Source organism: Pteropus medius, unplaced genomic scaffold (genome assembly GCF_902729225.1).
Source record: "Pteropus medius unplaced genomic scaffold, Ma_sr-lr_union100, whole genome shotgun sequence".
Classification (NCBI taxonomy): Eukaryota; Metazoa; Chordata; class Mammalia; order Chiroptera; family Pteropodidae; genus Pteropus; species Pteropus medius.
The window spans coordinates 7,252,615-7,278,750 of NW_024354500.1; the positions used below are offsets into that span (position 1 = coordinate 7,252,615).

General features: G+C 40.2%; 1 protein-coding gene across 8 annotated transcripts in view; it reads left to right on the top strand.

Annotated features, from left to right (window-relative positions):
• The window catches only part of BACH2 (BACH transcriptional regulator 2), a 307,297-nt gene that overhangs the window by 122,327 nt on the left and 158,834 nt on the right, over positions 1-26,136 (top strand). Inside the window, exon 1 of one of the 8 annotated variants that reach the window (XM_039853059.1) lies at positions 15,906-18,455. The exons of the other annotated variants lie outside the window; for them this stretch is intronic. The gene's annotated coding sequence lies outside the window, so the exon portion shown is untranslated. Of the gene's footprint in view, positions 1-15,905; positions 18,456-26,136 lie in introns of those variants that run through there. 8 annotated transcript variants of the gene reach the window in all.

A 26,136-nucleotide genomic window follows, 5' to 3' on the forward strand; every position in this document is an offset into this window, starting at 1 on the left:
AAGTACTATTTTGGTATTTGTGTCATGTCCTTGACTATGAATTGATACAAATATTTTACGTGAAATACTCACACTCTAGAAAATTGTAGTATTTACATACAATTTTAGAAAATTGTATATAAATATACCTGTCTTTCAAAAAATATTGGTACCAATTCCTTTGTCTTTACATGGAGACATACTTAATAATGAATGTATTGATGACATTTTATCTTATTTTTAAAGACTTCCAAGAAAGAAGATTTCATAACTTCCCTTGTTAATTCACTCTAGTGTTTAATAAGATTTGATGTCATAACACTTTCTTATCTGACTTAAATAGCCTAGGCTATTAAAAGCAACTAATCACCATTATCCATAATAATATTTATAAAGTCCTCCATATATTTTAAATGTTAGCACTATAACTGACAGTAAGCATAACTCCCAAATGGCAGTAAATTTTAAAATAGAGAAGAGGGACTAGCTTGTAATAAATGTAGATGACATAGTAGTATTTAGTTTTGATGAATGAATAATACTGTGAACTAATGTGACTTAAGCAGACTAAATGAAAAGAATTCAGCCATTAACTCATTCACTTAAATATTTATTAGGCACCCTACTTTGTGATATTGTGCCATGTTCAGAAGTACAAAAATGAATAAATCATAGAGTTGAGAATTTTAACACAAGGGATTTTTTAAAAAGTATAACTGATTAAGCATATTTCTCACAAGTGTGAAGATAGAACCGCTTAATCTTAAGAGGATGACTCTATGTCCTATCTGATGACCCTGCAGTATTACAATCATATCTAGAAGTTGGGCTGAAAAAATGTAGCCTAATTATTAGTACATTTCTCTTTATTTTTATAGCTGCCCCATTACTAAAATCTGTAAAAGACCTCAAAATTCTGCCATTCGTGGTCCCTGAGCCCTTCACCTGGAAGCCCCTTTTCTCCAGCCCTAAGGACTTGTGTCTCCCTATATATACTTGGACATGTGTAAGCATTGGTCAGTGTAGGACAACAAGAGATTTATCTCTGGGAGAAAATTACAGAGTCATGCAGCATGAAAGTGATATGCCTAGAATACAGAACACAGGATTACCTTCTGCCTCCTTTCTTTATCGTAGACAGGAGAGGCAGAAAAGAGGAAAAGATTTATTCTGGAGCCATTTGACCAAGCAATTTATAATGGTTAAAATGCTGATTTATTGCTGCAAAGAAAATAATGGGTGTTCTTGCTAAAATGCCATTAATAGCTTTATTGTTTAAAGTGCAAATTATATTCAGCCCTTTGCTGGTCCCCTTTATGAGGAGAAGTTGAAGTAATTCAGTATAGGCTTTCAGCAGAAAAAGGACAAAGTAATTAGCAAATTGTAAAAGAGTTCATTCACCAAGGTTGACTGCTATTTGAATTCTTTGTCTGAACCATAAAGACATAGAGAAAAAATGCCTTTAAGTAATACGAGATGATGCAAGTAGTTGTTTAAAACAGAAAAGCCATAAGAAAGTTGATATTGGCACACTCTATAGAGTTAAGAGCCTGCCTTATGTGGGTATCTGCAGCATGTGCAAGACATTATGCTAGTCAACCAAAGGGAAAAGAAAACTGAGAAAAAAAAGTAGTCCTGCCCTTAGGGATCTTACTATCTGTTGGTAGAAATGAGATAATTCAAAGTTAATTAAAATATGTAACTGGAATAGGATCAAAATTTCAAGAAAGGTACATATGAAGTGTTTCCAAGGAGGAAAAGATGACATTCAGAAGGTGACATCTGAGGGCACTTTTAAAAGATGCCTAAGATTTCTGTAACCACAGTTTGAGTTATAAAGCAGTTCCATACTGAAGGAATGCCGAGACGTGGAAGGATCTGTGGGGACAAACAGAGTGAGCTCTTTGATGCTTAAGTTGTTGTAGCGTGACCATAAATTGCAGTTTGCCTGGGATGGTCCCTACTACCACCTGTTGTCCCAGTGTAATTATTTATAGCACCCTCTTCCACTCTTAAGAGTCCCGGATAAATGGTCAATTACACAGTGACTGTGGTGGCTATTAAAATGTGCCACTCAGCTCTCCCACTTTAGGGAGCGTAACTGACTGATGTCCCCAGCTGCGGCCCCTCTGGACTCACCACACTTCGGCGCCCAGCCATGCTTCCCAGGGGCCACTCTCAGCCAGTGATTATGAAGAGTGAGAGTGCTAAGCTATGCCCATTCCAGCAAGACAGGGCATCCTCTACTGAGCCCCTTTGCCTCGAGGGGTCCTCATTGGCAGGGTTAAACCTGTCTTGGAACTGTGCTGCAACGACATGGATGGACCTAGAGCAGCGGTCCCCAATGTTTTGGACAGCCGTACTCCTATGAGAATCTAATGCCTGATGATCTGAGGGGGAGCTAATGCTAGCTCTGGGGAGCAGTGGCAAATACAGATGAAGCTTTGCTCACTGAGCTACCACTCACCTCTTGCTGTGCGGCCCAGTTCCTAACGGGCCATGTATGTGCCTTATATCCAGAAATAGGACTTTTGAAACCTTCTCTCCATCCCCTTGCCATGTACAGGGGAGCTGGCCTTTCCAGTTCCATGATTATATCACTTCGAATGGTCAGTTTGGGGCAGGTTTTGCTGCGGGCATCCCCTACAATTGGTGAGTCTCAGTTGACGCAATTGAAACTTAGATGCCTCAGTTGATGCATAACCTGTATGAATCAAGGTATGCTCTCTCAGGAGATAAAACACAGGAGGTAATGAAATGTATAACACAGTAGAAAGAGGTAGGACTTTAGAGTCTATCCCGAGATAGACTGTTACATGCTAGATCTGTGACCAATGCCGGTTACTTTAACTTTAGTGTCCTTATCTGTAAAATGGGGAGTACTGGTATTTTCTGAGTTATTTGGAGGACTACACATGTTAACATGAGTCTTTTACATGGAAGTAGAGGAAAATGTTAGTTCTCTGTTCCCTATTTCTAGTCTCCTAATTTTCTGAAGTTCCCATTTGTTATTGTTTCATAATCTGGCATCACCTGGGTCTCTCAACTTTCTTCAGCCCCCACTCCCAGATCACATATGCTCATCGCTTCCATCGTATTTACCTACTCAGCCCTGCCCCGGCAACTTTTAGCGGCCTCTTTTCCTTCTCTTGCCGTGACTGCCTTAGTTCCTTTCCTGAGCATTTCTGAGGACAGAACCTTTCTGTTCTGTATGAGTTTGATTCCTCGCCTGCCAGATGAAGGAGGTGACTCAGGGAGCTCAAGGCCACACCAGCCCTGGCATTTGATAGGGTTCTGTACATAACACCACCTGAGTTTGTTCCTTTAAAAAAAATGTTCATTGGGTTTTTTTTTTTTTGCTTTATCAAAAAATATTAGATTTTTATTAAAGATATTTTTGAAAAGAGGCAGGTAAGGAAAAAAATTTAAAACACTCATAATGTTATCAACCCTGGAAACTACTGTATATATTCTGAATGTACCTTACAATCCTGAGTGTGAATGTGAAGTGAAAACTTAATCCTCACATTCCCATTTCTTGGTAACACCCTTGTTTAAATGTCATAATTTCTTGAACATTTTTCGACATCACTAAGTATTCCTCTACAGCATCGTTTCAGATGTCTGTCTAGAATGCCATGTACGAATGTATTAGGGTTTATTCCTGGATACCTAAGTGGTCTCTGCTTTCTCCCCACTATTATAAACAAAGCAGAACATTATAAAGAGAGCAGCAGATAGCATCCTCATGTATATAGCTTTTCACACACCCTTGAAGTGGAATTACCAAATCAAAAGGCACGCACATTTTTAAGGTTTTTGGTACCATATTGTCAAATTACCCACTGAAAAGATGGATCTATTTATTTCCTCCCCTCAGGGCACATAAGGCTTTGACCACTTGGTTCCTGATGGGGAAAAAAAATGAGAGGGAGAGAGAGAAAAAAGTAAAACAGTGCTTTTCCTGACTCATGTGTGGATCTGGTTCCAAGTCTCCTGTGTTTTTAAACTTTCCTTGACCAAGATGTCTCCCTGGCTCCCATGGAATTATTCTTATTTATCAGCCAATAGCTTTCTCTGCCTCCTCTAAATTGCCACCTTTAAATCAATGCACAGTGTCTTTGAAGTGTGGACCTTCTGGAAAAAGACATTTTGCACTTCTGTCTCATCAAACTGGGGTATCTCATCTGCGTCTCTTTATTTAATCTCATCTCATTTTGCAACAATATTTTCTCTTTTCTATGTTATTGGCCTTTTGATTTAATGCTTTAATTTGGTATATGGGTTCATTGTATCACTCTTCTGGATTATTCATGCCACTCTAGACTGAATATTCCATAAATATTTCTTGAAATATTGTTTTGCGAAAGATGTCTTACAGAGTCAAAGGAGTGTCCATTATATTTATTTTTCTGAAATTAAAGGATAAAAAGTAGAGCACTTGTGTAACCGCACAATTTGATTCTTTTAAATCCGACAGGATGAGGACAAGCAAGAATTTTATTTTTTCTAATTGACTCTCTGGGACACAGATTGTTGCTCCAGTAGGTTGACCATGCCGCATTTCGTAATTTTTTGAGGATGTGAATACATACACTCCTCAGGGGAAGAGCCTGTGGGTCTCCCTTGCAGAACATGCGTGCTCTCCTGGCAGTTAGAGAACCACCAGCCTTGCTCATGGTCGGAACACCAGGGAGCAGCTGGACAGTTCTTAGTGTGCCGTTTCAGCAGCTCCCGTGAAGGCTTATAGTATAGTGATGTGATAAGCTGTGAACAGCAGATCAGAGGAAAACGTGAGATAATTTAATTGAGGAGCCTGGTGAGAGGACAGCTCTCAAGAGCAGAGAGCGGGGACATGGCAGAAGAAAGGTCATCCGAAGAAGGGATAAATTATGAAATCGCATTCTGAGGACAGTGTGAAAAGGATGGTTCCTCATTTCTCTGGCAGTTTAGGTTAATTTCTTACCCTTGCATGCTTTGCAAAAAGGGAAATAATTTATTTTTATTACTGCCCTATTCTTGTTATGGCAATTTTTAATACCACATATAGCAAGTCACCCATTTCTATGTAAGGGACTAACTTCCTCTTTTCTCTGGGTTTGGTATTTACTATTTCTGCCCTATTCTACCCTTTCGGGAAAAATTCTTTTTCTTTTTTTTTTTTTTTAAGTAGCAGTAAAAATGTGAAACTGGGAATAAACCATTGTGTGTTCTCTTTGACATATCTTTTGGAGGCTCTTGCGGGTCTTTAATTTATCTACTGTCATTAGCTCTGAATTCTGACATAGTTTTTTAATCTTTATTCCAAAACTACTTTTTTGAGTTAGTTTTATACATAATTCCGTATTATTCATTCTCATATTATCTTTATAAGGCAAGTCATGAATTTAACATTATCCAGTCTTTTAGTAAATCTCAACCCTAGTATTCATCCTGGGCATTTAAAAACCAAGCAGAACTCAAAAATGGTTTGCCTTGGTATATTAAGGTATTTGATTATTCAAATTGAAATAATTCATCTACTAATTGTTCAGTCTTTTATTTCTTTCTGTGTTGAGACCTGTTTAAGTATGTGTGATCATCTAGTTTAGAACAAAGTCTTGAAAGTGTTGACTCTCAGCTTTGGATCACACAAGGTAGTTAAGGCCATTTCTGTCTTCATTCCAGAAAACTATAACACTGTGTCAATGACAGAATCAGTGCCTCTGTATGTATAAAGCCATCAACTTTAGTCCTTAAGGGCAAATACCACTGGAAAACAAGGATCACCCCCCCACACACACATACCCCCCTCACACACACACACACACACAGTCACGACCTGGGTCAGTACACTATGACTTAGAGGTGAATAATGTTATAGCATAACCTCTATGTTTCTTGGGTCTTCTTTGGTCATACATGGTGATGCGAGAATATTGATTCTAGCCTAGTAAACTTTTAACCCCAAATTCACTATCCTTGTATTGAATTTAAGAAAATCCTTTATCTTTCAACTCTTTGAAATTCTCCTTCTATGCTCATAAGTCTATACATAGAATTTAATGTAAAATTTTTAAAGCAAAAGCTCTAATTTTGAACTTATTCAAGTTTAATTTGTTCCTGATTCCATGGTTGAAATTTCACAGTTGAAAATTTGTTGGACATCAAAGAGAGAAGGTCTCAAAATGGCTTAGCCAGTCACTCAAGGACATTATCATTTCTCCCAATTTCTCCCCAGCTGCCTTCCACATCTTATTTTTTTCTTCTTGCTTAAACCCAGGTGTTTTCCCTCTCTATGCAAATCCATTCATGTCCTTTTGGAAGATGACATCCTTCTTTCTTGGGGTTACCACTCCTTGCAGCTGAGTGGCTCAAAACTTCCATATTAGTCAGAACAAGACATAATGATGAATTCATATATTTTAATATGAATAACTCGATTTAACGGCCTGGCACATCAGTCATATCTAGGAAAATGTCACTCTCTGCAGTTTTGAAAGGATATACCTGCAGAAAGAAGCCCCCTAGGAAACTTCAGGGAACCTCATCAAGCATTTTCCATCATTCTGAGGGAGCTTTGTTCGTTTTAAGAGTAAGACACTTAAAAAGTTATTTGTGTGAACTAGTTTTGTGAAAAAGCTGACTATGTGCTACTTTCATAAACCCTTTACCGTTCCACTCCCCACTCCCCACATCTTCCTGAGTTTATCTCCAAATGCGTTATATCACCCAAGCACTTAAACAAGATTGCAGACATTTTCATCTAAGCTGGTAGCAGTTAATTACCTATCTTTGTCTGTATTTCAGCACTTAATACTATTTTGACAGGGCTTGCATACTCTCTGTCTTTCTGGAATTTTTTGAGTGCTCTTATGAGTAATTTCAGAAAATCCAAGTATAGATTAGATGAGCTGTTCTTTCCTTTGTTTTCTTTTTTATTTTATTTTAAAAACATTTAAAGAGGACCCACCGTGTGTCAGGTAGCATGCTCTTGTCACATACATTGTCTAATTTAATTTCTTCCTCTGAATCTGCACCTTGAATCACAACTTAATCTCAGTGTATGGGGGTCTGGGAGTGTGGGGGGTTGTGGGAGTGTGGCAGAGAGGTCATGATCTCTGAGTGGTACATACATTTTATCAGTGATTTCAGCCTGCAAGGGCATTGCTGTTTCCATCTTTATTTGTCTGGTTAGTAAAACTCCTGGTTGATTATTGGCAGAAGTGCTTTTCAGTCGAAGATAATAGGTCGCTGAGAAGTTTCAACAGGAGTTTGTTTCTCTTACTTTTCAAAAACTTGTGTTTGCTCACCTACATTGTAGGTGAATAGGAGACTCAACTTGCCGAAGTGAGTGTGTCAGGAAGGATTACTGATTTATTTATGCTTGCTTCTAGATTATCTGTAAGGAGGTAGTTTTATTATTCTCTTCAGTAGGGCTTACTCACCCAGTCAGCAACAGCATTTAAATATCTAAGGCTCGTCATTCTGAAGACTCGTCATTCTGTAGTAGTGGTGTTCCCAGAGGTGCTTTCCCTAACCTGCGGAGTGAAACCTGCCCCAGTTGTGACAGGCCCTGCCAGGATCTCCCTTTCCTGGCCTGATGCTGCTTTTCTCTTTGGGGTCATACTCGTGTTTGTTAGCACCTGCCTATTCCTTACTCACCTTAGGGATGATGGTCTTTCACTTCCAGCTCTTCTCTTGGAAGAGAAGACCATAATCCCTAAGGTAAGTAAGGAATAGGCAGGTGCTAACAAAAAACTTTCATTTTTCTCTCCCCGCTCCCTCCTTTCATCCCTCCTTCCTTCCTCCCTCCCTTCCTCCCCCATCCTTCTCTCTCTCCATTTTTTCTTTCATTCCTTCAGTATTTATTGAGTGCCTACTGAATGAATAACCAACACTGTACAAAATCCCAGGGATTCAGAGCTAAATACATAGACCTCTCCTTTGTACACAAGTGTCAAATGTGTTTTTTTTCAAAAAGCTAGCAAGCCATCGGTATAAATTCTACTTTAACAAACGGAAAAATATTATCTTTAGGTGAATTATCTCCATATTTCTAGGTAGGGTTGCCGACAAAGTAATGATAGGTGAGTGTTTTCTAGCATGAGACTTTTTCAGGACAACATTCATCCATTAAATATTTATTAAGGGCTTAGTGTGTCAAGTTCTGTGTAAGATACAAAATGTATAAAGCTAGATAAGACAGGGTCCCTTTCTTTAAAGACTCACATTGTAACAGAATAAAGAGTTCTTTAAAGTATACATTAATGCCACAGCAGAGCACTGGGGCATGCTGAGTAGTAAGAGATTATGAGCATTGTCTATGGCCATGCCAACCTGAACAAGCCTGAACCCATCTGATTTTGGAAGCTAAGCAGGGTCAGGCCTGGTTAGTACTTGTATGGGAGACATGGGCTATCCCTGAAATTCCAGGTGCTGGAAGACCAGGTGCTCTATAAAAAAAAAAAAAAGAGAGAGAGAGAGAGAGAGAGAGAGATTATGAGCATCGAACAGGGTGGAGACAGGACAGTGCCTAATACTTAGTAGGTTCTTAGTAAGTATTTGTTGACCAACCAAATGGGGTTAGCCTTCAGTCAAGGCTTATTAGAGAGGGTGACATTTCAGTAAAAGATTAGGAAAACATTGTCTAAGAGGAGAAGGGCATTCTAGATAGTGTGATCAAAGGTGGAGGATGTGGAGGTGCCTGAGGGACTCGCGGGAATAGTATCAGGACACCTCAGAGAGAAGTGTTGGAGAGAGGATTCCAGAAAGGGCAAGTGGGCCCAGATTGTGAAAGGTTGGAAGGCTTTGGCCTTTGTCCTGTGGGTCATCATGGCATTTTTGAGCAGTGAAGTTATATCAGATCTAGGCTTTAGAAGGCCCCTCTGGCTGCCCTGCCCTGTGTAGGATGTTCTTGCAAGCAGAGAGAAACTGGGGGGAAGGCTGAGGAGGGGTCCAACCACTGCAGTCCGCATGGAAAAAGGGAAGCAAAATGAAAAGGAATTTCAGGGATAGCCCATGTCAGAAATGAGGCTGGGAGGAAGCAAGGATGACTGCAACTTTCAAAGGACTCACATTCTCCATTTACCAGCTAAACAAACTTCTGCAAGTTACTTTATTTCCCAGTGCCTCAGTTTCTGTGTCCGAAAGACAGGCACAGTTGTACTTACCTGGCAGAATTGTTGTGAGAATTAACTGAGATAGTGGCGGTCTAAGCATTGAGTGTAGCCCCTCGCATGTAATAATAACCAGCATTTATTGAACACATTGTAATGTGACCAAGTGCTTTACATGTACTTATTTAGACCTAACCCACGAGGTGAGAACAGCTTTCATCCTTATCCCACAGCTGAGGAAACTGAGGCACAGGGACGGCAACTTGCCCAAGGTAGCACAACTGATAAGGGACAAAGGTGGGATTTGAACCCAGGCACACAGGTTCCAGAGGCTGTGTGCTTAACTGCCTCTAGGTGTTATTATTTTTCATCGTACCATCTCTGTTCCCTGGCACCCTGGCTGCCAGAACTTTGTGGGAAGTAGGAGGGTATCTGGCACCTGACCTCTCTGATGATCTCCCTTCACATAAAACTGACCTGTCCTTGTGACTGACTCGCTTTCTCAGGACTCTGTCCAGTCATGGGAAAAAAATCTGATAAATGAATCTGCTGTGAATGGGTGGGTTAGTAGGTGAATGAGTGACTTTTCTAGATAACATACCTACATTTTAACTAATTTGCAAGTAACTGTCACCCGAAGGAGTGACAAATTTCAGGCCAGTAGGGAATTATTTTTCAGCTGGACTACCTTAAATCACACCCCATGGCTGGCTTTTCCTGCCTCTGCTTATGCCCGGTTTTTATTTATATGATGTCTCTTCCTTCGCTTCTTTTTTATTCTTAATACTATTATTCTAAATAAGATAGTCATTCTTGTTCATTGAAGAAATTTTAAAAAGTCAGGAGAAGCAAACAAGAAAGTTTAAATCTCTCAGAATTCATCTCCCTACCCAGCAGGAACCACTGTAGACTTTATAGAAATTGCCTTTCTAGTCTTTTTTAATCTGTGTATCCATGAATTATGTCTGAATATAGGACAAGAAGGGGGTTTTGTTTGGCCAAATATTATCTTCATAAAAATGAGTGTCATCTTATGATTAGGTCCATATAAATCTCTCAGATTGTGGACATTGTCTCTGTAATTTGATTTTGAACAACAAAGTACTATTTGGGCAAAGTCTCATCTTGAAGTCACCATAATCAACTCAAATTTTAGAAGTTAACTGATGGAATTGCTTTAAAAGTAGGCAGTGAACTTCAGCAGTAATTTAGCCATTCTACCTGCAACTATGACCTCTCAGCCCAGGTTGGATGCCATAAGGAGCAAGTCTTTTTAAAAGAGCAGTTTTAAGAGCAGTGCAATAAGTGGTTATATAATGAAGATCACATGCAGATCAAATGATAACACCAGCTTTCTTAATATGATGTAAATGGATTTTTTTCACTCGGGATCAAATTTCTAGCAAGAGCATTCACATACTAAGTCAAAGAAACAGATTCTTACAATGGGAAGTGTTTTATAGAAATCTATTATTTTATGTAAATGTTTTATATAAACATTTTCATATGTTATTTATATAAATTATTTTATATAAATCTATTATTTTCTATAAATGTAATTTAAAATATGAATACGAATTATCATAAAAAGATAATTTCAGCACATTTCTAAAAGTTTATAAACTCGAGTTAGAAAAACTTTTGTTTTGTTTTTGTATTCTCATTGGTAAAATGAGAGCTCTTTTATTTGAGGCTACCTTATATTCAGGTATATGTGGTATATGTGTATTTTGATTTTTTAAACAAAAAAGCAGGATCACATTATATGTTGTGTTTATAACTTATTTTTTATACTTTATATAATTACGATTATTGTCCATGGCTTAATTTTCTCAACCATGTCATTTGTAATGGCTACATTAAAATGGATGGACCAGAATTTGTTTAACCAGTCATTTGTCAGATATTGAAGAGTTTTTTCCTCACTTATTAATGTTATAAATAACCTCAATGAATAGCTGCGTAGATAAGTCTCTAAGTATATCCATAGCTATTTTTCTTAAGTTAAATGTCTAGAAATAGAATTGTGGGGTCAAGGCCTTGCGGAATTTTAAGGTATTTAATATAAATTGCCAGGTTACACAAGCCAGTAATACTTTCATTACATTTTAGGGAATTATTCAATTATCGTGACAGTGTTTTAATGAATTCTGAGTAACTCTTCAGCACAATCATTTTATTGCTGTCCAAGATGTTTGTCCTGTCTCCCTGCTTCCTCACTACCCATGCCACTGGATTACTATTAAATACAGGTTATAGGATTTTATGTCTATTTCATTGTCCAAACCTATCGATTGAAAATGTTGGCTACCACTGGGCTCAGTGAGGTGTCTGCACAGTGCCATGTGATACGTTACTCTTATTCTGTGAATGACATTAAATCATTAAAAAACATCATAGGTCTTATGAGATAGAGAATCTATATGATTTTTCTTAAATTCAGTAGAATATTATTATAGTGCTTTACTGTAACAGTCCTTTTTGGTTTACATTTGTTGCACGCATTGCTCATTTTCATATTCTGCGGCCTCAGAAAACATGGCAGCTTGCAAAGCCTTCATCATGTCAGAGACTGCTAGTTGGCCACCACAGAGCCTTTTCCTTGCTCATCAATTAACAGAATCCCTCTTATAGTTGAGCTGCTAAAAACCACACTGCTACGAGCAAAAGACATTTTTCCCAGACTTTCTGACCATGCGACTAGGTTATGGCCAATGAGGTATAAGAAGAAGTGTGTAAGAGAGTCCTAGGAAGTCTGAAAAGGGATGGACGACACCCTCCTCACCCCTTCCTCCATCTCGTTCCTCGGAACATAAGTGTGATAGCTGGAGCAGCATTATTATTTTGGACTTGGAGGAGAAAGACCACATTATAGGCCTGCTGGAAAGGAAAGCCAGAAAGAACTTGAATTCTCATGAATGAAGAACCTCCATACAGTCCAAACTTGTTGCCTCTAACTTTTATATGAAAGAGAAATAAACTTCTGTTATTTAAGCCCCAATTTTGAGGATTCCTATTACCTGGAATATGGTTTAATCCTTTCCGAAACAATGATAATACCAATTTAATTGCCTTCTATCTTCCTGTTGTCGTTCCTACATTCATTTTCTTTTTCTTATCTCATTAACTAAAAAGCATTCCTTAACAGATTTAGAGAGCCCCCACCTGTGTGGAAGTATAATGTTCATATAGGAGATAAGGATATCATCTGAACCCCAAGTTACACAATCACACTTCCTGTGTTCATTTACAAATACGATTTGAGGCCTGTTTACTTTGCTGAACGGGTCCACCCTCCTCCTTTTTTCTCCCCAGAAAAGAAGGGAGGGAGATTTGTATACAGAACTAACAAGGAACTCTATCAAAAAGTGTATTGGTAAGGCGGTGGCCGCCTGGAATTTGAGGCAGCAGTCTGTAACTGACAGCTCCACACAGTAAACTTGAGCATCTTTACAGGACCTGTCACTGCGGACGTGAACATGCCGCAGGCTGCGTTTGTCTACCTTCGCCCTCACTTTTCTTACTAACATTATTTGTGAGTATTTGTTAGGTTTTCACCAAACAGCTCAAGGCACACAACATTTTACGTGGAACATTAAGTATTATAAAACTGAATCATGGGAAACATGGCAAGGAATAAATAAAAGAGGACAAAGAAAAGAACGGCTAGAGAAAGGATAGATCAGCAAATCAGATTTCAGCCATAGACATACAGTATCACTGTCAACAGTTTAAAAAAAAAAAAAAAAATCTGGTAACATAGCATTAAAAGCCTTTGATGCCTCTTCTTCAGTGAAGTCACTTAGAGAGCAAACGAGGAAACAGAGTGGGCTGTTCCGTTTATTCATCTTGTTAAGTGTGTGTAGGGAAGCTTAACAGAGTAGGAATGGTGTTCCTTCAAAAGTGCAAACCTGGCTCCCATTCTGGCTCATCCTCCTTGAGATCAGCAGGATCAGCTTCACCCCACCATTCTTTCTGCCTTTGCTTTCTTATTACTGAAACATGTGCGTGAATTAATGCAGACACTGAAGTGGGTTACGGGTATTGTGTTTACTCTGTCCTACTTCAGTGTGTGTTTCATTTCCTGATAGAGCTGTGGAGGGTTGTTATTGAGTGGCTAGGAGTTTGTAGAGCTGGAGGCTAAGCCTAGAAAAAGCTTCCTCAGTTTAACATGTTCTAGCTCCTAGGAAATGTCCTCCAGTGTATTTAAAGAATTAACTTCAATTATTCATATTGGCGAGTAGTCGCCAAGTTATGGTCACTACAACTCATAGATATTTTTCAACGGAGAGGCTTAAATAGATTCTTTTTTTCTACCCATTATTATATTTGTCTGCTTGTCCCTAGTGATTTAAACTGAATATCACTGCCCAGTTCATGTCTGCATTTCTCCCATTTGTCTCTTTGATTAAACCCAGAATGAGCCTTTGGTTATGAGAAAGTGTGTGTGTGTGTGTATATATATATTTATTTTTTTCATATATATATTCATATATATATTCACATATATTCATATATATATTCATATATATTCATATATATTCAATTGAGAAAGTGTGTGTGTATATATATATATTTATTTTTTTCATATATATATTCATATATATATATATTCAATTGAAGTCATAGCATCATAGATTAGTGGGGCTATGAGAATCTGAGAAGGCATCACCATCTCTTAAGTTTTATAGTTACAAACTCTGGGTCCTAGAGAAGTGAAATCATTTGCCCCGGTCACAGAGTAAATTTTAGCCTAGACCCACTTGCCCTTCTCACTGTCCCATACTCCCTGGCTTTGTAAGACAGCAGCCGAAGCTTAGAAGTTTGGGTATCAAGTCCTTCCTGGTTTAGAATTGTCATGAAATAAATCATCCTGATTGGGAAGAGCACCAGAGAATTATAGAATCTCACAGGCTTCTCAAAGATAATTCACTTTAAACTGTTCTCAGTAAAAGCCACATAAAAATGTCCAACAAATCATAGAAAAATGAGCTCATGGAGTAGTGTTGAACCACAGACTTGTCTAGAGATGGAACTATGTAGAAGATATTTCCAAAAGTGTGGCAAGTAGTAAAACTTGGGAGAAGAAAAAGACTGGATCCTGGTTTGGTTCCCATTGTTTTTCTGGGAAGAAATAGAAATGGTTTAGATCCAGTTCTCCCTGCCTACCCTAATTTGCAATTTTCTCAGAATTTGTTTCTTTGAAGTTCAAGCTAATAGATTTATGACATCTTTAAATAGTTGAAAAACATCACAGTTCACTCAAACACACATGCTTTTTCTCACTCTAGCAGAAACATCTGAGCGTTCTGCTTGGGGATTTGCAAAGAGCGGTTTACCTCTCAGACAGCGTATAGTTTAGAGAGAACTGCATTTGTGTAATTTACTTCACTTGTCTTGCATCAGAGGAAGAGTTGAATAAAATAGAGCAAGTGTTTCTTAGGTGATACTGAGTCTTGGGTTTAAAAACAGCAAGTGAAGGCCAGACAGGCCTGGTCTTCTTTCTATCTGTGGCACATTGTCCTCTTCATGGCTTCTTTCCAGTGGGCATTTTGTATGTGTGTGCACAGTGCTAGGGTCACAGGATGACTTGGCATACGAGAACTGCCTCGCTTTCAGATTGGGTTTGGTTACTCTACAAACTCCTTTTTTAAATGGGAATCTGGTCTAGGCTTTTGCATATTTGTCAGCTCTGCACATATGGCCACATCTTTCTCACATGCTAGTTTCCCATATATACTGTTTTGTCATAGGAGACTTTTAAAAAAACTAATAACATGGCTTAGTGTTCATTTCATTGTAGGGCCTAGTTGCTGGGTTCACATTTGGTGATCTCTTTCTTATGCTCTTGCTACTCCTGTAGAGTTATTTTTGTTATTTTTTTAAACACTGTAACCTCTAGATTTTTTTTTTTGTAATAGACCAGCCCCGGTAGTACGCACTGTCATTTGCCGATTATCCGTTCATTATCATCAGCTTCGCTGAATTTGGCCAGCGATGTCCCCGCTCCTCCTCATTTACTGTAGTTATCTTCTGGATCATCTGTGTAGTGGGGAGGGAAGGAGTGGGTCAGGGAAGGGACACTTCTAGGGTGCCTTCTATGTGTAAGGCATTTTCTATATTGACTCTTAATCACAACCAATATATGAGGTAAGGATTGCTGTCCCCATCTTGCAGATGTGGCGATTGAGGCCAAGAAGAGTTAAACGACTTGTCAGAGGTGCTGCCGTACTGCTGCAGTTGACCAGGGTTTGAAACCAGGGCCCTTTGACTGTAAAGCCAGGCTTTTTCCACATAGCCACATTCACATAACAGTTGCCTACTTCAGTAGTCCTCTTTATCTATAATAGAACTGATCCTGAAAGTTAAAAAACAAAAACAAACAAAAAAAAAGAAAGTAAGGTAGGTGAAGAAATGCTGCACCACAGTAGCCACAGCAAAATGTAGTACAGAGTGACAGCCTGGGATTGTGCTTTCAGGACCGACTGATCACAGTAAAGAAGGATGATGTCTGTAGAAGGGTAACTAGTCTTAGAGAAATTCAGAAAGCTTTGGCAAAGTGATGAGAGAGAGAAGAGAAGGGAAGAGAGGAGAGGAGTAGAAAGCACGGAGCAGCCCAGATAAAAGGTAGGGATAATCTCCTGGCAGTAGCAAAGAGGAGAAACCCCGATGAGAGGGCTGCACACCCAGTGGCAGTGGAAAAGGTAGGAGCCTGACATGGAGGCTGTGTCATCAGCATTCCACCAGCCGTGAGACCTGAGTCAGCATTAACCCTCCTCCCATTTACTCCCATACTCACTAAGCATTTAGTGAGTATGGGAGTAAATGGGAGGAGGGTTAATGTGAGAGAACACAAGACTTCTAGCAGTCTTGATCATAGCATTTAATCCTCTGTTTTAAAGGTTGTGACCAGAATTCTGATCAATATCAAACATTCAATAAAACTTGGGGGAAGCGGGAAATCACCGCCTGGGGTGATTGATGCAGAAGCATCATTATTTTCTGAACTCCTGGTGCAGTTCTCGGGGTGTGAGAAGTGGATGAGTGGATAGAGATGACAGGAGGGAACAGAGCTTCACTGTGTTTACCATGAAGAAGCCAGAGATACTGTTTTAGTTGGCCGTGTTGAGTTGCAGGACAATGACACCAACAGGAAAGGAATTTTTTTTTGTAGGATAAGAAAACTGCTTTGAAGGAAGGCCAGGCTGCTTTGGTAGCATTCACTTGTTAATTTCATTCTCATTTTTGCAAAAAGGTAGCCACAGCATGCTGCCTGAGAGGTGATAGTGTGGCAAGGGCATCCTGGGAGAAGGAGACAAATGCTGCTAAAAGCGTCAATCTAGGACCACTGCTAAGGTCTGGCTCTATTTATTCCACATTTTATACCATCTGTTCTTTGTCTGCATCTACCATATACGCCAATAACTGATTATTAGAAACCCATGTCCCCAGATCTTCACGTGACTGCCCTAACTAATTGGATGGGAAGGAATCGACCTACTCTCTTTTTCCTCCTCAAAGGCCTTGACGAAACAAATACCAGTTCTTTGCACAAGGCTTCAATTCAACCACAACACACAACTCTCAATTTAGACATAAACACTCATCTATCAAACCTCACTCTCCTCCCTCTTAGTTAAGAAGATCTGGGCTCTATAATGTAAAAAGCTTCATTCTGTAGGCTACTATCCTGGAGATGGTTGACATTCAGATTATTCTTCTGTGCACTACCTGTCCTGCTGCATAGTTATTGCTGTCCCAGAGAAACATGACCTTGGAGCCCTGACCACCTGAATCGTACATCCTGTGATCCCAGCCCCACCGGATACTCCATTTTTCTCCTGCCTCATTGAATCCCATTGACCAAGAAAGACTCCTGCCCATCATCCTTTTGCAAAACAATGGCCCTCATCTCTCTCCATGCCTAGATTGATACTAACACCAAACAGGATAGTAATGTGTAGCATTAGACAAATTTTTTTTTGTACAACATGAAACATTTATAATTAAAACTGGTTAAAAAGTGAAAGTATGTGTTTAAAGAGTTTAGAAAAAAATGCATTTCTGTGGAAGAATTGTTTTATTTCTTCCTCTCCCTCCCTTACATACTGAATTATATGTTAGCCCTAGAGTTATTACTAGATTTAACATAGGTGAGGTGTTTGGCAGTGTTGCAGATTTGCTGACAGCAAATTCTGCTGTCACAATAATTCTGGGTTAATCAATTCTGTCATGTCATCCGCTCAGAAGGAACCAGTTATGTTTCCGCTGAGTTTACTCTTGCGTTTCAGTTAGGTTCCTGATTTTTCCTCAGGACATACATAAAAAGAAGTCCTTATTTATTGCAGCAGCCACATTGGTTGGGAAGGAAGAGGAGGACAAGGGCTAAGAATGGGGTGGGCAGAGGTGTTACAAAGAAATAGACAATATAGTCTTCTGGGAGCTGTGATAAGTCTAATTATAGAGACAAATTTACTGATTTGCATGTGAATAGCACTAAAATAAATAGATATTATAAAAGAGGAGGCACACTGATTATCACCAAGTGAGTGACCTGGATGAGGGCTGCACGTTCTCTTGGAGTGGCCAGAGCCGTCTTCCTGGAGGAGACGTGTCTTACCTGGACCTTGGCGGTAGCCAGACAGAAGGAAGAAGGGGGCTTTTGGGGTGGCAAGAGGTTGTGTGCAAAGGCATGGATGTGGGCAGGGGAGGGAGCAGTGCAGGGCAGAAGTGGAAAACAAGATTAGAGAGGCAGTTTGGTACCAAGCTGTTGAGGGCCATGAATACAAGCCGAGTTTGAGTTGCCCACTGTAAGCCCTGGGAGGCCATTAGGGTGACTTGTTCTGATGTCCCTGATAGATTTGTGGGGACAGAAATCAGAGGCACAAGACTAGTCAGAAAGTTCTTGTGATGGCGTAGCCACAAGTGGAGGAGAACCTTGTCCAGAAATGGTGACAGTAGGTGTAGAGTTGAAGATAAAGTGTAGGTGCACATCAAAGAGTAGTCAGTGGGAATCTGGTGAATACTGAACATGAATATTGATGGAGTTAGGACAGAACCAGACAGATAGAAATCAGAGGAGACCCAGGGCCTCTAAGTCTGGGTACCCGAAAGAATGTTTGGTGGACATAGGAAGATGAGAAGTGTGGCTGGTTCTGGGCTCGTTCTGATGCTTTCATTAGATTTGTTAAAAAAAACCGTGTAGAGGCTGTGACCAGCTCTATTGCATACTAGAAGGATCATGTTCTGCCTTAGGAAAACAGATGAAGACCAAGTCGGGTTGACCTGTGGAACAGTATACGTACCTGTCCACCCATTGCTTGCAACTGGAAGTCATAGCCACTTGGCAGAAGAGTGTGGTTTACCATCTTTGACTGGGTGAGGTGTCTGGGATCTAGATAACCTTCTTTCTTACCACCTACACTGTATCGCATGCATTCTTGTTTCTATCTAAGTCATAGTAGCATGTTTTCATTTACTTTTTATTCAATGTGCCTAGATATCATCCAAATGAAGCAAACCTGAATGTGGCCATGTTCATCATCAGCAAGGGTAACGGGCCGCTTGACTTCCCAGCGTGAATGTGTAATGCCAAGGAGAAGCAGTCTCTGAAGTTCTGTTTCCATTTAATTTAGGAAAGCAATAACTTTCGTTGGCTGGCATAACGATAATGAGCTTCATTTTTTAGTTATGAGCGAAGGCAGCTTGCTCTGTGTACGTGGACTTGGCATCCTCTTTTATGTGGCAGCTGGCCCACTGACCTCATCGTTTGGGTTCCCTGTTCTTGCAGTGGAACCAACACCACCAAAGTGAAATGCTGTATTTTCCACAGAGTCATGCTACATGTGATTATTTGTTTACCATGACATAATGCTTTAAACTTTAGTTCAACCCTCCCCAAAATGGCCACAAATGTGGTGGTTTGAAGGGTGAGCTCATGTGTAGAAAAAGGATTGAGACTCTCTGTAATAAAGGGTTAGATTCATAGCCACAGACTGTCCTTCTGGAGCTCACTGATCTATTCAAGAGTATTCGGTGAGATTCAGGCCATCAGAAGCAGAAAGTTTAGTACCCAGATGGCTGCCCCTGCATTTCAGCAGGTTGGTATCTTTGAACTACTTTGGGAAGGGGCTGCTGCATTTTAGAATTGTTACAAAATGAAGAATCTACTGCACAAAGGTGACCCTTTTTCTTTTGAACCCCATCTGCAGTACAAAGGCATAAGTGTAAGCACCAACATGACGATGCCTCATACTCTAGTTAGCAGCTGACACACAGGTCTCGTAGCAGGCTTTGAGTGCAGAAAAGGATTGCCTCCTCTAAATTCATGAGTGTTAACCTTTGTCATCCACATATTACAGAATCTATCTTCATGTGATGCTGTCTTAGAGTCAAACTTCGTTATTACTGGTAAATGCCTCTACTCTCCTTTCCCCAGTGGTCATCCTGAGAACCTGCTCTTGGATTTTTCAGGTGTGGCTGGTGGGTACCTGTGTGAAGGCTGGTCTTCTGTTCTCAGGAATCGCTCTTCTCGTTAAAAAACCATGCTAACAGTAATAAGGACACAGTTTATGTTTCCAAAAACATTTTTCATGTGTACTACCTTATTCAGTATTTACAAACAACTCTGTGACCCAGGTAGTATTAGAAAATTTTATGGATGAGAAAACTAAAGTTCAGAGATTTACCCCAGGTTATAAAGTAGCAAGTAGCAGGGCCAGGATTCGAACCTGGTCTGTCTGCATTCAAATGCCATGTTCTTATTCTTCTGCATTCACGTGAGAAAAGCCTTTTATGTCTGCAGCATGGCCTGTAGTTCTCTTAGCATTCCACCGAGGTAAGTCGGGATGCTGGCCTGAACTGGCTGCTCACAATAGATGGTTTACATTAGGATGAAACCACTGGAGGCAGGATAGAAGGACACCGGTTCCCGACTCAGCTGGCTTTCAATTACAGTTCCGCCGTTTTTGTTAGCTGTTGTAGCCTTAAGCAAGTTGTCTAACCTCTTTAAGCCTCAGTTTTCACCTTGGTAAGTGGATATAACAGAAATACTCTCGGGATTGTTGAATATTGGATGAGACCACATATGTTTAAGCATGTAGCACAGTGCCCAGCAGAGAGGACATACTGCAGCGGTGCCAGTGCTGTGTCTGTATCACTGTCGTTGGTGGAACCAGTGCTCCCTAACACGTGGCTTTCCTGATCAGGCTGACTCCCCTGCCGGCTGCACATTGATACCTGAATACTGGACTCTGGTCTATACAGAAAAAGCAGAACTCCTTTATACTAGATTTAAAGGCACCCCCAGATCGCTTCTGTCCCCAGTGTTTTAAGACTTCTCATTGCATCTCATCACACCCACAGGAATTCCACCAACTCTAGGTGCACCCTAAAGAAACCCCTAAAGTCCTGTGGGGATGACTGCCTGACACCACCAGTCATTGTATCTTGATATGGATTCTTTCCACTGCTTTCTTCCTAATCCCAAATGAAAGGGGAGTTTGGCGATGAAGAAGGAAAGGGAGGGAGAAGTCAGGGCCAGGGAAGAGGTGAGGGGCAAAGCCAGAAGAGCTCTTTGGGCACCCACAGATCACAGCTGCGGGGAGTAGAGAGGAGGGACGTGTGAAAAAGTCCATGGGAAGTCGGCGAATTCGACTGATTCACAGTTTTCCTCCAGGCCAGCTCTACACAAACATTATTTTTAAGAGTTACTTAAATATAGCCTACCTAACAAAGGTCTTGAAAACTGCCCAGTTTTGGCATGATTGGCAACTCCTGATTCTGGGAAGCACAGGTACAGTGTTAAATAGTAGTCTTCATTTTCCAAGCCATGTGTTTCCTCGTGGAGAGGACGCTCTGCTGGACAGGAAGTCTTCAAACACGACACCTTCACTGCACAGCACAGAGCTGAGCTGGGCCAAGGAGTCTGTAAAACATCTTCCAGAGAAGGCCAAATTGTTGCTATCTCACCTGGCTTCTTTTTTTTACTCTAATTATCTCAAGTAACTTGAGATAATTAAATAACACTGCATTCTTTCTGATATTTAATGTAAATCATTTCTGAGCAACTAAGCATCCCACCATCCCGGAAGCTAAAGTAAAGGAGTTGTTTTAAAAGGAAAAGGGAAATGAATTATTTATGTCTTGTGAAAGCTGCTCTATGGCAACCTTTTGCTGCTGAGGGTGTATATAAACAGCTCCACCCTGCTTCCCATTCTGGCGCCTGAGGCTTGCCCTAGAGGGAAGTACTCTTGAAAGAAAAACAACCACTGTGACCAGTTGTAACTGAGGCTGGGTGAGAGGCTTACCACCTTGATTGCTCTCAAAACTGGGCTTCGTATTCTTCTCACGCCCAAAGCCATCCATGCCAGAACCAGAAATGCCCACCTTCAGGATGGCATTCACAATCTCAGACGCGTTTCATGTTCTCTCTGGGGAGCAACTTTGGTGTGTATGGACTGGAAAAGAGGGACAGTGTGTTACTTTTTTTATCTAACAACTTGTAACTGTGTCAACACATAAGACAGTCTGTCAAAGCTTTCTGCTGGTGTTGCTGCTGTGAATTAATTTTGAGCGTCACTTGTGAGCAGTAAACACTTTTGTAGTGTGAACAACTCTTTGTACAGTAGGAGTTGTCAACAGCTTGCCGTCCCCCGCCTTCCCTGTAAGGGAGAACTAAACAGAAGATAAATTGCTTGGGGTATGAGGAGCAGAAATTTGACACCATGCCCTATTTGCTATTTTGACTTTTCTTTTGACCACCAGACTGTTAGATTTTCGTTAACACTGGAGGGATAGTCTTGAAGTGTTGAATTGAGAGTCTGCCTGAACCACCACCAGACAGGCATTTGGCCACTTCTTATCATTTTAAAATTGGTTCTAGAATTTACAGTCCACATCACTTTTGTCCTTAACTACTTAAAGAAGATATTACCGTTAAGAGCAAGACGCAAAGACACACAACACATGCACCAAACACACTAACTTGAGAGAGATACTTCTCAGATTTTTACATTTTGTTGCTGTGAGGTTCAGTATTCAATTGAACTTTATTCACACAGTTAAAATAGTCACTCTCTTCACTCTGGTTGACCATATATATACATATACATACGTGTGTGTGTATAGAGAGAGAATATATATATATAATGGCATATACACATGTTATTACATATATAATTCATTTCACCTTTTTGTTTCTTTTTTTTTTGAAAGTCTCCATTCCTTCTCCTCTCTGCTTGCTTTATCCAAATATGAAAGTCGAACGCTGTGGCAGACCCAAGGCTTCCCTCCCTGCTGCTGTGTCTGACGGTAGCACTGAAGAGATCTCATGACACTGTGACAATGTTTCCTTGACTCTGACCCACATTTTTGAAATGTGTTTGTGAGTTCCCTATCCCTTTAAAACCTGGAAGAATCTGCTGTGCCTAACATTCCCATTCTAGCAGCTACTGAGATCTATTTAGCCTGCATAATCTCTAAGGTTTGTGTGCTTCATGTGTTTACATAGGAACTGCTATAAAAGATTATGCTTATCTTTTTATCCTAAAATTCCTTTCTTCAGGCTTTATAATGAGGCCCTCTTATTCTAATATCCTGAAATGAGTTGAATAAGACCTCATTTAGCCTGTTCACATCCTGCAGATTGCAAAGTAGAGTCTGGAGACTTTCTTTGCCCTTTGTCTCTTCCATTCCTCTGCAGCCCACCCCCTCAACACCTGGTACAGTGCTCTTGCCATATGTGGAAATGCTTGGTAAGTGAAGGTGACTGATTTGTCTCCATTTGCAAAGGAAGCTGTAGCCCACAGAGGATGGCAGGGGTGGATGAGGTGGTTTTTTTCTTTTTTCTTTTTTTTTCTTTTTTGCCCATTTGGAGTCATCTTGAGGTTGAAAGAAATTTCCAGGGGACCTGTGAGAAGACCCCAGACACGCGTTAGGTAGAGAGGGTACGTGTACACAGTCTGGAGCCCATGGAGACGTCTCTGTGACAGAGCAGGCCTGAGGTAGCCCACAGCGTGTGATGAGGAATGAGGTGTGGTCTGCACGTGCTGCTGGAGTCCAGCCAGTACACAACATCTGGCCCCCACGGTTTTCTATCCATTCTGAGCAGGGAACCCGTTTCACACCCAGTAAAATGGATACAACTGTTCTCTTTCCTAAAAAGTGAACATTTGGAGAAGGATATTCTTTTTCAGACGCAAGCATGCTTTTTCTCCCGCCTGCCCAGGAGGGAGGTTTGCTCTTACATTCTGAGCATAGAATAGATACTAGAGAGGAATCCATGTCATTCCAGCCTTCAAAGAGTTAACTAATGATGTTTTTAACATGGGGAATCATCAAGAAATGTATGTAATATAAAAGCCAAATGCAAAATACTTAAATGACAGGTGGCATCATTTGAAAAGGATGTGGGGGCTGATCCTGGAGCTGCGCTCATACACAGCTGCATTAATTTGCCTAATCTCTGGATTGCTGTACCAGTGTCTATAAATAAACATCCAAACTAATCTTTTGATTATCCTTTTTTATGGCACATTTTCTTCTTTCTTCCTTCTTTTTTTCTTCTTCGTGTCTTTTCATTGTGATTAAACCAATTTCTAAACTCTGTAATTCCACAGATTTTTCTATAACTTATTTTAAACAACCAAAATTACTCTGGACAGTCACAGAAGGAGAAACACAGATGGCCAATAAGTGTTTGAAAAGATATTCAGCTTTTTGATAGTTTTTAGGAAAATGCGGGGAAAATATCAATGAAACTGTCATGTTTAAGTAGGCAAAGGTTAAAATTATTAGGAAAACTCCTGCATTAGCAAAGGTGTGAAGCCAGCGTTGATGAGCTAAGCGTGTGGTCGTGCATGACAGTGCAATATTTTGGGAGGGCATCCTGGCATTCTGTATCAGAATTATAAGTGCATATCATTTGCCTTATCAAATGTACTTCTAGGGATTTATCAAAAACGATAAAGACAAAACAGAAGGATGTACTCTGAAGAATTCTTATGTCAGTGTTGTTTGCAATGGTGGAAAAAAATGGGAAAATGGAAATCACCAGAAGGGATCTAATTAAATAAATTCTGGCGCATAAAGGAATACCATGTATCCATTAAGAAAATCCTATAGGTCTACATTGATTGCCAACAACAGATGTTTGCAATACCTTGATGCGTGGAAAAAGCAAGTTACAGAACAAGGGACATAGTATATTTTCAGTTATACTAAAACAATGCTTCTCAAGTGCTTATATGCAAATGCAGATTCCTAGTCAGGATGACTGGGGTAGGACCTGCGTTTCTGAGTGGTTCACAGTTTCCCAGTATTGCCAGTGCTGCTGGTCCGTGGACCACACTCTGAGTCGCAGGGTTAAACTGTAGACATGCATACATCTACGTGCCGATAAATATGCTCAGAATCAATGTGAGAATGTTCCACAAAATGGTGAATCTGGGTGATTTTTACTTTCGTCCTTGTGCTTTTCTGTATTGATCAATACTTTATAATGCATCTACATCGGCTTTACATAAATAATAGAACTGGTTTTTAAATAATAAGTGGCCTGCTTTTTAACATGTCTTTTTAAAAGAAGTTGACTTCAGATTTACTTCTTGAACATTTAAGGGAGGGGCAGACCGCCTAGGACAGTCATTTTTAAGGAGGATGGATCATCAGAATCACATGGGAAAGTTTTGAAAAACACGGATTCTTGAGCCTGACTTCTAAGAAATTCTAATTCAACCATACTTCAGTGGAGAAATCAGGATTTTTTAAAATTCCCTAGGTGGTTCTGACACAGAATAGATTAAGCCACTGATCCAGTCTTCAGGTTGTTATCCATCAAATTTTGGGCCCCAGTGTGCATTCAGAGGATGTTTCTACCCTCTTTGCTGCTCCCTTCTCCCCTCAGAACTTCATTGTCTTTTGGGGGGTAGGAGGTTATATTGGTATACATACATAAGACTTCTATTTCCAGTAGATGTTCCTTAAAGTCTTTCCACCGGTCTCCTGATATGCTCTCCTAGCTTTATTATTTTCCTAGGGCTGCTGTAACAAATTACCACAAATTTGGTAGTTTAAAGGAACAGAAATTTATCCTTTCATAGTTCTGGAGGCCAGATGTCTGAAATCAAGGTGTCTCACTTTTCTCCTAAAGCTTGAGAGAAGATTTCCGTCTTGCCTCTTCCAGCTCCTGGGGAAGCTTCAGAGGTTCCATGGGTGTGGCTGCAGATCTCTGATCTCTGCCTCTGTCTTTGCCTGGCCTTCTCCTCTGTGTCTTCTCTTGTCTCTTGTAAGGAGACTTATCATTGAATTTCGTTTCTACGCAATTAATCCAGGATGATTTCATCTCAAGATCCTCAATTTATGACATCTACAAAGAGCCTTTTTCCAGATAAGGTCACATTTATACTTTGCAGGAGTGAGGACTTACACATATCTTTTGTGGGGACCACGGTTCAACACACGACACCTTCTAAGCAATTCAACAACAGTTTTGAAGTTAAAACATTCTGAATTTACCATTTTACTTTTCTCTGAGGTTGAGTTTTTGGTTTTATTTCCCTTTTTTAGGTATAGATATGGGAAGTTGTTCCATGAGAAAAATTGAACAGTTTCCGTGGTGGCTACAGCCAATGCCTACACTAGCAATGCAGCTGCTCTGTACAGGAGAACTTGGGGTTTTGTCTCAGTTCTGTCCCTTCTCGTCCAGCGGTCTTACAGCCATCAGAGGGCCTGGGGGAGCCATGCACACCCAACACTCAGATCATAGCCACACTTCCTGCCTGAGCCCTGATGGAGATGTGTTCTAACATTCATTCTTTGCCCAGACTCTCCTGGAATGGGGAAATTAGAGACATGTTTACTTAGGAATAAAGCTAAAGTCTCAGAAGAAATTTTAGAGAGTATCACCATAAATCTCTTGGCTATGTTTAACCGGGCTTTAAGCAGATTCAAGGCCAGTTTTCCCCACCCTGGCTTACAGGCAGAGCGCGAAAAGTAAAGGTTGCAATGAGTCTTGCCACGTATCCCATCTCACTGCTTTCAAGCAGGCCTTTCCAGTAAA